At 41.8% G+C, this 12,213-nt stretch overlaps 1 protein-coding gene across 1 annotated transcript in view; it reads left to right on the forward strand.

Moving 5' to 3' along the window:
• The window catches only part of SPOCK3 (SPARC (osteonectin), cwcv and kazal like domains proteoglycan 3), a 245,831-nt gene that overhangs the window by 79,638 nt on the left and 153,980 nt on the right, over positions 1–12,213 (forward strand). The gene's annotated exons all lie outside the window — the stretch shown is intronic.

Genomic DNA, 12,213 nt, shown 5'->3' on the forward strand with positions numbered 1-12,213 from the left:
TCACTTAGGTGATCAACATACTCTCAAGGAAAAGGATGCTAACTGTGTCCACTAAGTAATAACATCAAAATTGAAGTGGAACTGAATGACAATTAACTTTATTTATAACTAAATTGTGTGTATAAACACACATATACATACGTATGTACGTATAAACACACATATACGTATACATATGTATATGTATATATGTATGAAATAATAAAAAAATAATTCTTGTGTCTTATATGTGAATACAAGCTACCCTAGATTTCAGTGAGGGATAAAAAGTGATTCAGTCTTGGGGTTGTGAGGAACACCACTAAGCTTACACAAGTCTGAGGACTTCCCCCGTTCTCCCCAAATTTCAGTGTACTAATCTGCCACTCAACATTTTGTGCTGCAAAAGCAGTCCTTTGCCACAATTTCACGTTCACCAACTTGCTCCCATATAGTTTTTATTTGAAGACTGACCCTCAATCCAGTTTCTCTGGCTCACCCACCACTACAAGTGGCTCAGGAACTTCCAAGTAATGGGAGCTAGCAAACACAATCTTGAAAGAAGTTGTTAATGCTGCTAAAAAGGCAGCTGAAAACCTGTTTGGTCTCAAGGAATGCCACCTTGTCAAAAGACTGCTTTTGACTCTGGCAGTTGGATAGTCCATAATATGTATCATGCCTCTTACAACTCCCCTTAAATACAAGTAGAATTACTTTGTATAGTCCAGATCCAAACAAAGCATCTAAGCTGCAAGCATCTAGAAGCTAATCATCCTCCTCCTGGCTCCAATAAGCAAATCACGTGCTACCTATTAACTTGATGTTAGAAGTGGCAAAGAGTGAAGAAGACTCTCTCCCTACTCCCTAACTTCTGCCCACCCAACACACTTTTTCTGAGCACCATTTTAGGAGTAAAATCTGCAAGAAGGTGCCAGCCTGATAACTCTCTGGTATTAGATATAGAAAGCATGTGCCTTTTTATTGTCTAAGAGTTTGTTTATAGTAAAAATGTTCCCCCCCTGGGAACGAGTTCAATCCTATATCATTTTACCAAGCCTGAGGTACAGAGAGGGCTCTCTGGTCATCCAGACTCAATGTTTTCCCATGCTTCCAAATTAAGTGATATGAATAGTGAACTGTGATAGTAACCTGCAGCCTCACAGGAGATCTTGTATAAAAAAAAAAAAAGTGTTTATAATAATTCAGGAATATATATTTATATACACACACATTTAGTGTAGAGTTTTGGAATCACACATGTACTGGCTCAAAACTTTCATTACCATTTTGATTTTTTCCTTTTGTAATTGTTATATTTCTTAGAGATAATTGACACTTTCTTTATATAAAGCTTGGTAAGATTTCTCTTGGATTTTCTTTGTCAGCAGTATATGCAAAAGTGTAATCAACATCAAATACTGTTACTTAACTCCTGCATAGTTTTGCATCACAGTGTCAGCTGGTTAGGAGTTGGATTTTTTTTTTTTCCTTTTTGATATGACTGTAACTGTGTTTTTTCAGTGGTACAGTTAAATAGGGCTTTAAATCAAGATAGCGTCTCTTTTCTACAGGTTAATGACTTAGATCTATAAAAGGATTCTGAATGAAAATGTATCAGAGGTTTGAATGACTTAATTTTTTTCAGCTTTTATTGACTTTTGTTTTTAAAATGATTGCAGTCTTTTTCATTAGTAAGTTGTCTGTGTGATGCTTTTTCACTGTCCTAAGCTTGTAAATGTATTTAGTTTTTCAGATGTATCTAATCAGTGATAATCAATTTCCTTGAGTGTGTAATACTGTCCTATGATACAGTCTTAGAGTATTCTGTGATATGTCTAAACCAGAATGCTGAAGACATAAAGTTTGCTCCAGCTTCTACTACTACTTTTCCAGAACTGACTGCTTTTCAGCCCCAAAGAAAACAGTTGTTCAGGGACTGTTCAGAATTTAGTCCTATGCTAATGAAATACATATGACTGTGTATGAGTGGCTCGGATTTGGAAGAATAAATGCATGTCAATTGTTCTACTTCATGCTCAGAGTACAAGATCTATTAGCTTACTTGAGCCTTACAGCCCCAGATAAGTCTTACTCATTTCTGGTGATTCCCGTTCCACTCACTAGTGAGGGAGGTACCTTAAAAGGAACAGCTAGTTTTTCCCTATAAGCACAAACACACAAGACATTTTTGAGAGTTAAAACAGCAAAGCTGAGACTTTACTGCCTGCAAAGCTCCTTTATTTTTTAAAGAGTTGAATTACTGCGAAGTATTAATTTTTTTGTAATTTCTTTGTTCAGCTGCTGCATATTTTCTTTTGTCTGTCAACTTTCCTCAGTCAAGCTAAGGCAGACAAAAAACCCCAAACAACAGTCTTCGAGGCAGTGCTTTCAGACACACAGAGCCAAGGCCTTCTGATCTTTGAGAAATATCTAATATAATGGTATATGGCCTTGACTTGGTGCTGCAGCAGTAAAATAAATTTTAATTTCTCAACACTAAAACATTTCAGTCCCATCTTTTAAATGTTCCTCTGTGAATCTGTTTCTCTTGGACTGCAACTATCAACCTTGTGAACTGTTGACAAGATTCAGTTGACTAGCAATTGCACATATTAATTTCCAGCAAAATTGGGTCTTTCTTTTGATTTCCCTTCGGTCTGAGCTCTAACAATTGATTAGAACTGAGGAGATGACCTTTTCATTCTGTTCCATGGTTATCAGTATGTTCAGTATGTTTAACTGATGACTTCTTTTTTCTTTGTGTTGGAGAATGCTACATCTTTTTTCATTTATGGGATGAGACCAAAGAACACTGTTTCTTGTCACTGGGAATGCTTTATTTCATATAATTAAATCCATAGATGAACCCAACAGGAAACACCGATTAGGTTCCATCAAGGAAAACAAGTTGTTCCTTGTGAGTAGATACTGACAAAAGTTTTGAGGGAGCTTTTGAATTTTATTTAATGTTTTCTGAAAGTTAGGAATAGCAGCATGTTTGATCTTGTAAAATAGCTAAAGCAATTCAATTGAAAAATGTTCCATTTCAACATTTTTATTTTGTCTAAATGTGAAATACAACCTAAAGTTTTAGTACAGAGATTGTCTTATAATCATTCTTGCTCTATTAAATACTACACTGTCGTAGTTTTACTGGAAATTAAGATAGCACTTCTAAAATATACAAACTTTTATATGCTGTAGTTTAGTGTACATGCAGTTACAGTTAAAGAGTACTTCTAGAAACAGCAAAAAATTAGAAGTAAAAAGATTAATAATGCTGGTCTGTGAATAGATTAGGGATTATGAGATCACAGAATCACAGAATGTTAGGGATTGGAAGGGACCTCGAAAGATCATCTAGTCCAATCCCCCTGCCGGAGCAGGATTGCCTAGACCATATCACACAGGAACGCGTCCAGGCGGGTTTTGAATGTCTCCAGAGAAGGAGACTCCACAACCTCTCTGGGCAGCCTGTTCCAGTGTTCGGTCACCCTCACCGTAAAGAAGTTTTTCCTCATATTTATGTGGAACCTCCTGTGTTCCAGCTTGCACCCATTGCCCCTTATCCTGTCAAGGGATGTCAGTGAGAAGAGCCTGGCTCCATCCTCATGACACTTGCCCTTTACATATTTATAAACATTAATGAGGTCACCCCTCAGTCTCCTCTTCTCCAAGCTAAAGAGACCCAGCTCCCTCAGCCTCTCCTCATAAGGGAGATGTTCCACTCCCTTAATCATCTTCGCGGCTCTGCGCTGGACTCTCTCTAGCAGTTCCCTGTCCTTCTTGAACTGAGGGGCCCAGAACTGGACACAATATTCCAGATGTGGCCTCAGCAGGGCAGAGTAGAGGGGGAGGAGAACCTCTCTTGACCTGCTAACCACACCCCTTCTAATCCACCCCAGGATGCCATTGGCCTTCTTGGCCACAAGGGCACACTGCTGGCTCATGGTCATCCTGTTGTCCACTAGGACCCCCAGGTCCCTTTCCCCTACGCTGCTCTCCAACAGGTCTGTCCCCAACTTGTACTGGTACATGGGGTTGTTCTTGCCCAGATGCAGGACTCTACACTTGCCCTTGTTATATTTCATTAAATTTCTCCCCGCCCAACTCTCCAGCCTGTCTAGGTCTCTCTGAATGGCTGCGCAGCCTTCCGGTGTGTCCGCCACTCCTCCCAGTTTTGTGTCATCAGCGAACTTGCTGACAGTGCACTCTATTCCCTCATCCAAGTCATTAATGAATACATTGAATAGAAGTGGTCCCAGTACCGACCCTTGAGGGACTCTGCTAGACACATGCCTCCAACTGGACTCTGTCCCATTGACCACCACTCTCTGGCTTCTTTCCTTCAGCCAGTTCACAATCCACCTCACTATCTGATCATCCAGACCACAATTCCTCAGTTTAGCTGCGAGGATGCTGTGGGAGACCGTGTCAAACGCTTTACTGAAATCGAGATAGACCACATCCACAGCTTTACCATCATCTATCCACTGGGTAACATCCTCATAAAAGGCTATCAAGTTGGTTAAGCATGACTTCCCGTTGGTGAAGCCATGCTGAGTGCCCCTAATGATCCCCCTATCCTTGATGTGCCTAGAGACAGCACCAAGGACAAGTTGTTCCATCACCTTTCCGGGGATGGAGGTGAGGCTGACCGGTCTATAGTTACCCGGGTCCTCCTTCTTGCCCTTTTTGAAGACTGGAGTGACATTCGCTTTCCTCCAGTCCTCAGGCACCTCTCCCGTTGCCCACGACTTAGCAAAGATGATGGAGAGTGGCCTAGCAATGACTTCCGCCAGCTCCCTCAGCACCCGCGGGTGCATCCCATCAGGGCCCATGGATTTATGGACGTCCAGGTTGCTTAATTGGTCCCTGACCCAGCCCTCATCTACCAAGACAGATTCCTCCTCTATCCTGACTTCTTCTGAGGCCTCAGGGGTCCGGGGCTCCTCAGGACAGCCTCCAACAGTATAGACAGAGGCAAAGAAGGCATTCAGTAACTCCGCCTTCTTTTTATCCTCTGTCTCCAGGGCCCCCACCTCATTCATCAGTGGGCCTACATTGCCTCTAGTGTTGGCTTTACCTGCAATGTATTTGAAGAAGCCCTTTCTGTTGTCCTTGACCTCTCTTGCCAGGTTTAATTCCAAGGAGGCCTTAGCTTTCCTAGTTGCCTCCCTACATCCTCTGACAACAGACTTATATTCCTCCCAAGTGGCCAGCCCCTCCTTCCACAATCTGTATACCCTCTTCTTCCACTTGAGTTTGCCCAGCAGTTCCCTGTTCAACCATGCAGGTCTCCTGGTACCCTTCCTTGACTTCCTACCTGTTGGGATGCTCTGATCTTGAGCTCGGAAGAAGCAGTCCTTGAATGCTAACCAACTATCTTGGGCCCCCTTACCTTCTAGTACCCTGTCCCATGGGATTTCCCCTAGCAATTGCTTGAAAAGGCCAAAGTTGGCCCTCCTGAAGTTCAGGGTTGTGATTCTGCTAGCTATTCTGTTCCTGCCACATGAGATCCTGAACTCTACCATCTCATGGTAACTACAACCAAGGCTGCCCTCAACCTTCACCTCTTCAACCAGACCCTCCTTGTTAGTGAGGATAAGATCCAGCAGCGCTCCTCTCCTAGTTGGCTCATCCACCATTTGCATCAGAAAGTTATCATCAATGCACTGGAGGAACCTCCTGGACTGGGGATGACTGGCTGAGTAGGCCTCCCAGCAAATATCAAGGTAGTTGAAATCCCCCACAACAACCAGGCCCTGTAATTGCGAGACTGCTCTCAGCTGCCTGTAGAAGGCCTCATCACCATCCTCATCCTGATCCTGTGGCCTGTAATAGACACCCACAACAGTATCACCCCTGCCAGCCTGCCCCTTAATTCGCACCCACAAACTCTCAACTCGCTCCTGATCCGCCCCTGGACAGAACTCAATACATTCTAGCTGCTCACTCACATAAAGAGCAACTCCACCACCTCTCCTTAGCGGCCTGTCTTTCCTGAACAAGACATAGCCATCCATGACCACATTCCAGTCATGCGAGGCATCCCACGAAGTCTCTATAATTGCCACTAGATCATAGACCCCCGACCGAACACGGATTTCTAACTCCTCCTGTTTATTCCCCATGCTGCATGCATTGGTGTACAGGCATTTCAGGGAGCGAGCTGAGCACACCGATTTCACCCCAGGGGGATGGGAGGCCTCCTGGTCTACCTCAACACTAGAGCGTTGCCCCAGCAGTGCAAGCCCAGCTACTACCCCATCCCCCTTCGAATCTAGTTTAAAGCTCTCCGAATGAGCCCTGCTAATTCCTGTCCCAGAACCCTTTTGCCCCTACGACATAAACCTTTCCCATGTATCACTGTCACGCCTGGTGTCTTATAAAACCAGCCATTACCAAAGAACCCAAAGCCCTGCCTGTAGCACCAGTCTCGTAGCCAGGCATTAATAGAGAGAATCCTACTATTCCATCCCACGTCATCACCTGAAAATGGAAGGAGGGAGGAGAAAACAACTTGTGCCCCAGACTCTTTCACCAACCGTCCTAGGGCCTTGTAGTCTTTCTTCATCCCCCTCAGACTACGGGATGCAGCTTCTTCCCCACCTGTCTGGAAGATCAGCAGGGAGTAGTAGTCTGTGGCCTTCACCAGGTTGGGGAGTTGCCTGGTGATATCCCTGATTCGGGCTCCAGGCAGGCTGCAGACCTCCCTGTGATGGGGGTCAGCTCTGCATATTGGGCCCTCAGATCCCTTTAGGAAGGAGTCTCCAACCACTAAAACTCTTCTCTTCTTCCTTGTGGAGGAGGTAGCTATACGCCTGTCAGGTTTTTCTGACTGTGGTGGGACCTCTGATACAGGTTGCCTCTCCACCACATCCCCATTGGACCGGCTGCATTCCATTAGGGCTTCATATCTATTGCTCAGAGGCACCTGTGGAAGCAAGGTTAGTATGCTGCTAGTACCAAATAACCTCCAAAGAAACCTTATCGAATGAGATCTATGAAACAGAGAGAGAGGGCTGGAGAGTGGTGCCTCTGAGCACAGCCTCATCAATGGTACTAGAAGTGTGAGGCAAAGACAACGGAGCAGGATAAACATTGAGTGGGGGGAGCTGAGTGCCGGAGTAGCTGGAAGCAGCTATTGATTCTAACTGTGCTTTGTCAGCCCTGTACATGCAGTCCTCAGGGGTGGCATGGCTTAGGAGTCTGGAGCAGCAGAGGAAGCTGACAGCAGCCTCCCTGGAGGCTGGCTCTGAACAATGAACTGGCATCCTTTCACCTGTCACTCCAGTACCCCACTCAAGGAGGCTGGGTGCCAAACAAATTGGAAAGGAGTTTTGCAGCAAGGCTCAATCTCGCCTACAGGTGTTTAAGTCCTTCACTACCGAGGAGCAATGCTGGTACTACCTCTGTGGTGGTTCATGATTTTGGAGTTTGTTTTCTCATGTTGATTCTTTGACTTACTAGACTGATCTTTAAGCTGACCTGATTCCCAAAAGTACTGGATGTGAAGTGCCACTGTTTTTATCTGTGTCTGAGGTGCTTTATGCACTGAACTATTTCTGGTTGTTTTGGCTAAGCTAATTGTATTTGTAATGGGAGACTAAATCTGGGGAAAAGGAGTCAAATCTGGCAGTAGTCACCTTTCTGTGCTAGCCTGGAAAAATCTTCTAGACTTTGTTTTTTCTAATTTCTTAAGTCCAGGTAATAAATCTGATTGTTTTTTCTTTAAACCTTGATTCACTGAAGAAGAGTTCCTACTCTGTGCTTCATCAGAGTGTTGGAAAGGAATCCTCAAAGGTAGCTTCATGGGAATCATACGAGGTATTTCAGCTGGTGTGGAGAGTTAGATCATGTTGAGAAGAAAGTATAGAGCCAAAAACTTCACTAGACAAACAGTCCCTACCCTCCTGGAACTAGTTCTGCTCCTAGTTCTACTGCAGGTCCTTAGCTATGTGATGTCACATAAGGTATGTGCATATTGTCCTACAGATAAAGCAACCTATTGAATGCATCTGGGAAAATTAGTAAAAACTGTGTTTAGGAGCACATGGTTCATCCAGGCTTCTCGCACTTACAGATGTTCTGAGAGACGTAAGATGCTGGGATAGTAATTATGGTGTTGAGGAGTGTGGTAGCTACCTTATTCCCTTGAGTGCACTGTCTTGCAGTTAAGTGGCTAAACTAATGCTCCACGAATATACATCAGAGTATAATCTTTATACAACAGAGTTATATAAACGTTGCATGATAGATGAGATGTCTGTGCAGGTCAGCAGAGATGAAAAGCAGCATCTGATAGGCAGGCAGGTATCCACATGCTGCCAAAGAGCATGTCTGTATCCTGGATGAGGTTTCCAGACTGGGTTAGATTTCAGGTTGAAGAATTTTCCAGTAAGGAAGCATCATGCATTTTCATGGTGCAATTTATACTTCCCCAGTTATGGTTTATGTTTTGTGCTAGTACTCTTCTTAGATGTGGTTGAAGTGTCTTAGTTATTCAGTATGTGCTGCTTGTGACCCTCATTTATTTGGGGAAACTGCAGTATTTAGGAGTGGTAGATTTCCCATATGATAGAAGTTTTGATGGTGTCTCATCCTTTTATTGCTGTAACACTTCTCCGTGTGACCAGCAATTTAACGCTCTACAGGGTAATGGCAATCTTGCTGATGTTCCTGGAACAAGACGTAAGTGGAAAAAAAATGTCCACGCACTGTTGGTCCTAACTTTCTTTTTCCAGCACTGAAAAGAGGTTGGGACAGAGGCATCGGATGACAACCCTACCACAGCTCTTTCAGTGAGACTTAGAATGTAAATGCATGTTATGAAGTGACTTGGAAGGTTTGGTGCAGATGGGTCAAGCTCTCTGATATTGGAGAGGTGCAAAGACATGAAGGGGAGATACTTGGTGAGCTTAAGTCTGCTGAAAAGTGAGCTTGAGGCAAGCTGAGGGCTGTGATCTGGGACTGTTGGCTCAATTCAGTTGGCTTCTTGCAGTGGAGTCTGAAAATAGCATAGCTACCAAATAACAAAGACTTAGCCTAAAAGAGGTAAAGAGCTTTCAGATCAGATGAAAAGCAGATGTATGTACTTGAGATACAGATATAAGAAATGGAATAGAAAACCCATTAAGAACTCCTTGAAATTAAAAATAGCAAAATAGTCTCTTAGCTAATGGCAGCAAGGAAAAAACCTAAATTTAATACTGCCAGTTTTAAATTATATTAGAGAGCATGTGCAGCCTGAAAGACTTTTTTTTTCTGAAATTGTCAAAATATCATTTCATGTCCATCTACAAATTGGAGTATGTAGCTCTTCTTTGATAAAAACAAACCACTATGTAGGAATAGGGAGGCCAGCAGTAAAGTGTATTTTTTGCATTATGATAAGTTCTATAAAATTTGAGTGGAATTTCGTATGGGCAGAATTTAGTTTGGTGCTGAATAAAGTTCCAGAAATCTTATAGCTTTCCTGCTTTGTTAACTGTTAGAAGTACTGTTTCTTGAAAAGACATTGTATGTGAAGCAGTACCTCACACTGAACAGTTGCCTATTAGACTTTTCCTTAAATTGGTAGTTTGTAAGTCACACAATTAGTAGTATCCTTGCTGTACAACCTGTGCTGTAGCAGTGAAGTTATACTTGGATAAAATATAAAGATAATTATAAATTCAGAAAACTGCTTCAATTTCAGTGGGTTCTCTGACATAAATCATCTTTGATTTTAATATATAGGCTTCTCTTGCATAGGCCATACTAGAGAGAAGACATGAACATGAAACAAGGGCTGGATTTGCTTTATCCATTTTTTCAAGTCAACCTTGGTCTGAAAATACTTGTGAAGAAACTGCACTCCTTGCTTTAGGACAGCTGCTGTTCTCTGAGTCAGACTCATCATACCTACCATGTACCATTACATTCTTTAGCAATATAGATTTCTGTTTGATAATAATTCAAGTGATGTTAGCAATATATGGAAGCATCTACAGAAAATGTTGCGGAGGAGAGATCAATAAAATGATGTAACAAATACTCTACACAAGAGAGAAAATTAATAGGGTCGTATTTCGGTATCTCTATTGAAAGCTGAAAACTGCTGCTGCGTAACTACGTTGTCAGATATGATTTTTTTTCCAGTGGGCTTTTTTCTCTTTTACTGTACTTAAATGTGTATTTCTCAAAACTAATGTAATAACTGCTTTTTAAGAATGAGGAGAGAAGAATTCATATAGAAGAATATAGGAGTCCAAAAAGAAGCAATAAAAGTGTCCGAGGTGAAAGACCAATTTTTTTAATTTTTTTTTTTAAAGCTTTTCTGATTAAGATGCTTTTGATTATTTTGAATCCTTTTCTTAAGGTAGTCAGATTTACAGACTACATACCTGATATATTTTCAAGGTAAGCCATTTTCAGGAAAAATAAAAATATTTGTTAGTCTCAAAGTACGTATGTAACTGTAGCAGGAACTTAAATTCTTAGAAACACTTCGTCACTATGACCCTGAATGAGCATAATGCGTAAACATGAATAATTTTAAGGCATGGATATTAAACTCACTGAAATCCATCATACATGGCTAATAGAAGTGCTTTACGTGTCTTTCAGACAGAGACAGACTTGAAAGAATTATTGAAATTTCACATAGTTTGAAGCAGAGCAGTAAGGATGAGTTTTCTGTTTAAAATGCATGGATACCTTTAGCTAGAAAATGTTGAAAAAGCTGTATGGTTACTGTAAAAAATTTGTGACTTTATTCCGTATACTTTTACAACCTGCCCTTTAATATGCTCAGGACAAAGGCAAGGAAGCCCCTGAAGAAAATAGGAAGTCATAGGCTCTGTCCTGAGACGTTGCCTTTTGCATTTATAGATTGTTGAAGGATACTTTGGCTAGAGATGCTGTGATGCTACTCAGCCTTCACTGTAAGCTGTGTACTTGTTCATTCTGGTTTTAATTTTATATAAAATTATGAAAAAACGAGGCTTTGTAAATCATATTATCCTCTTGATGGTATTCTGAAGAGGACATTGAACATCATCACAATTAAACTCTTACTGACTGAAGATAGGAAAGGTCTGAAGGTAACAGGAAGCCAGGTTCTTTTACACGTGATAGTTAAATAGCTTTAGGAGTGTTTGTAAAATTGTAGAACTGGAATTTATTGAAGCAATTTCCTTAATGAGAATCAATTAACTATTTTATTTTGTTTTTAGAGGCACATAAAGATTTTGTTTAACATAGCCAATAATGGACTTCCTTTAAGTAACAGGTAATTTTAGAAATTAACTCTTTAGGAAAAATCAGTATAGGTATATATGGTATATGGGTATATATATTTTGGATTTTAGATAGAAAATTCCATGCAAACCATAATCCATTCAAACCATTGTACAATTCAAAAAAAACAAAAACACTTCCACCCAACCTAAAAAGAAAATGGAGGGATAGGCATAATGGGTACAATACAGAACAAAATAGTGTTATTGTGTTGGATGTAGATGCATAGTGCTGCTTCATCTTGAATGCTTTGCACAATTCTAGTCATACCGTATCAGAAAAATAGACTTGGAAAAGATTCAGAGAAGGGTAACAAGAAAGGTATGGAGTGGCTTTGTAGACAGAAGCTAAGACTCTTACTTCTAGAAATGCCTGGAGCATGTTATATTTGAGATTGGTGAAGTTGTCTGCAGTATAGAGATGAATAAGAATTGGTTTATCGTCTAGTTGGTTTGAGGCCCACTTGAGAACATGTGATTTATACAAGCCCCACTTCTACGTTCTTCCTTAAGCATAATGTGGGATGCTTTGCTGGGGGAAGAGTGGTTAGAAAGCGGCCCGGTGGAAAGAGACCTGGGGGTGCTGATCAACAGCCAGCTAAACATGAGGCAGCAGTGTGCCCAGGTGGCCAAGAAGGCCAATGGCATCCTGACCTCTATTAGGAATAGTGTAGCCAGCTGGTCTAGGGAAGTGATCGTCCCTCTATACTCGGCACTGGTGAGGCCGCACCTTGAATACTGTGTCCAGTTCTGGGCCCCGCACTTCAAGAAAGATGTTGAGGTGTTGGAGCGAGTCCAGAGGAGGGCGACCAAGCTGGTGAAGGGTCTGGAGGGTCTGACCTATGAGGAACAGCTGAGGGAGCTGGGGTGGTTTAACCTGGAGAAGAGGAGGCTCAGAGGTGACCTTATTGCAGTCTACAACAACAAGCAGTCTATTTATTTCAAGTACTTC

Source organism: Nyctibius grandis, chromosome 6 (assembly GCF_013368605.1).
Source record: "Nyctibius grandis isolate bNycGra1 chromosome 6, bNycGra1.pri, whole genome shotgun sequence".
Classification (NCBI taxonomy): domain Eukaryota; kingdom Metazoa; phylum Chordata; class Aves; order Nyctibiiformes; family Nyctibiidae; genus Nyctibius; species Nyctibius grandis.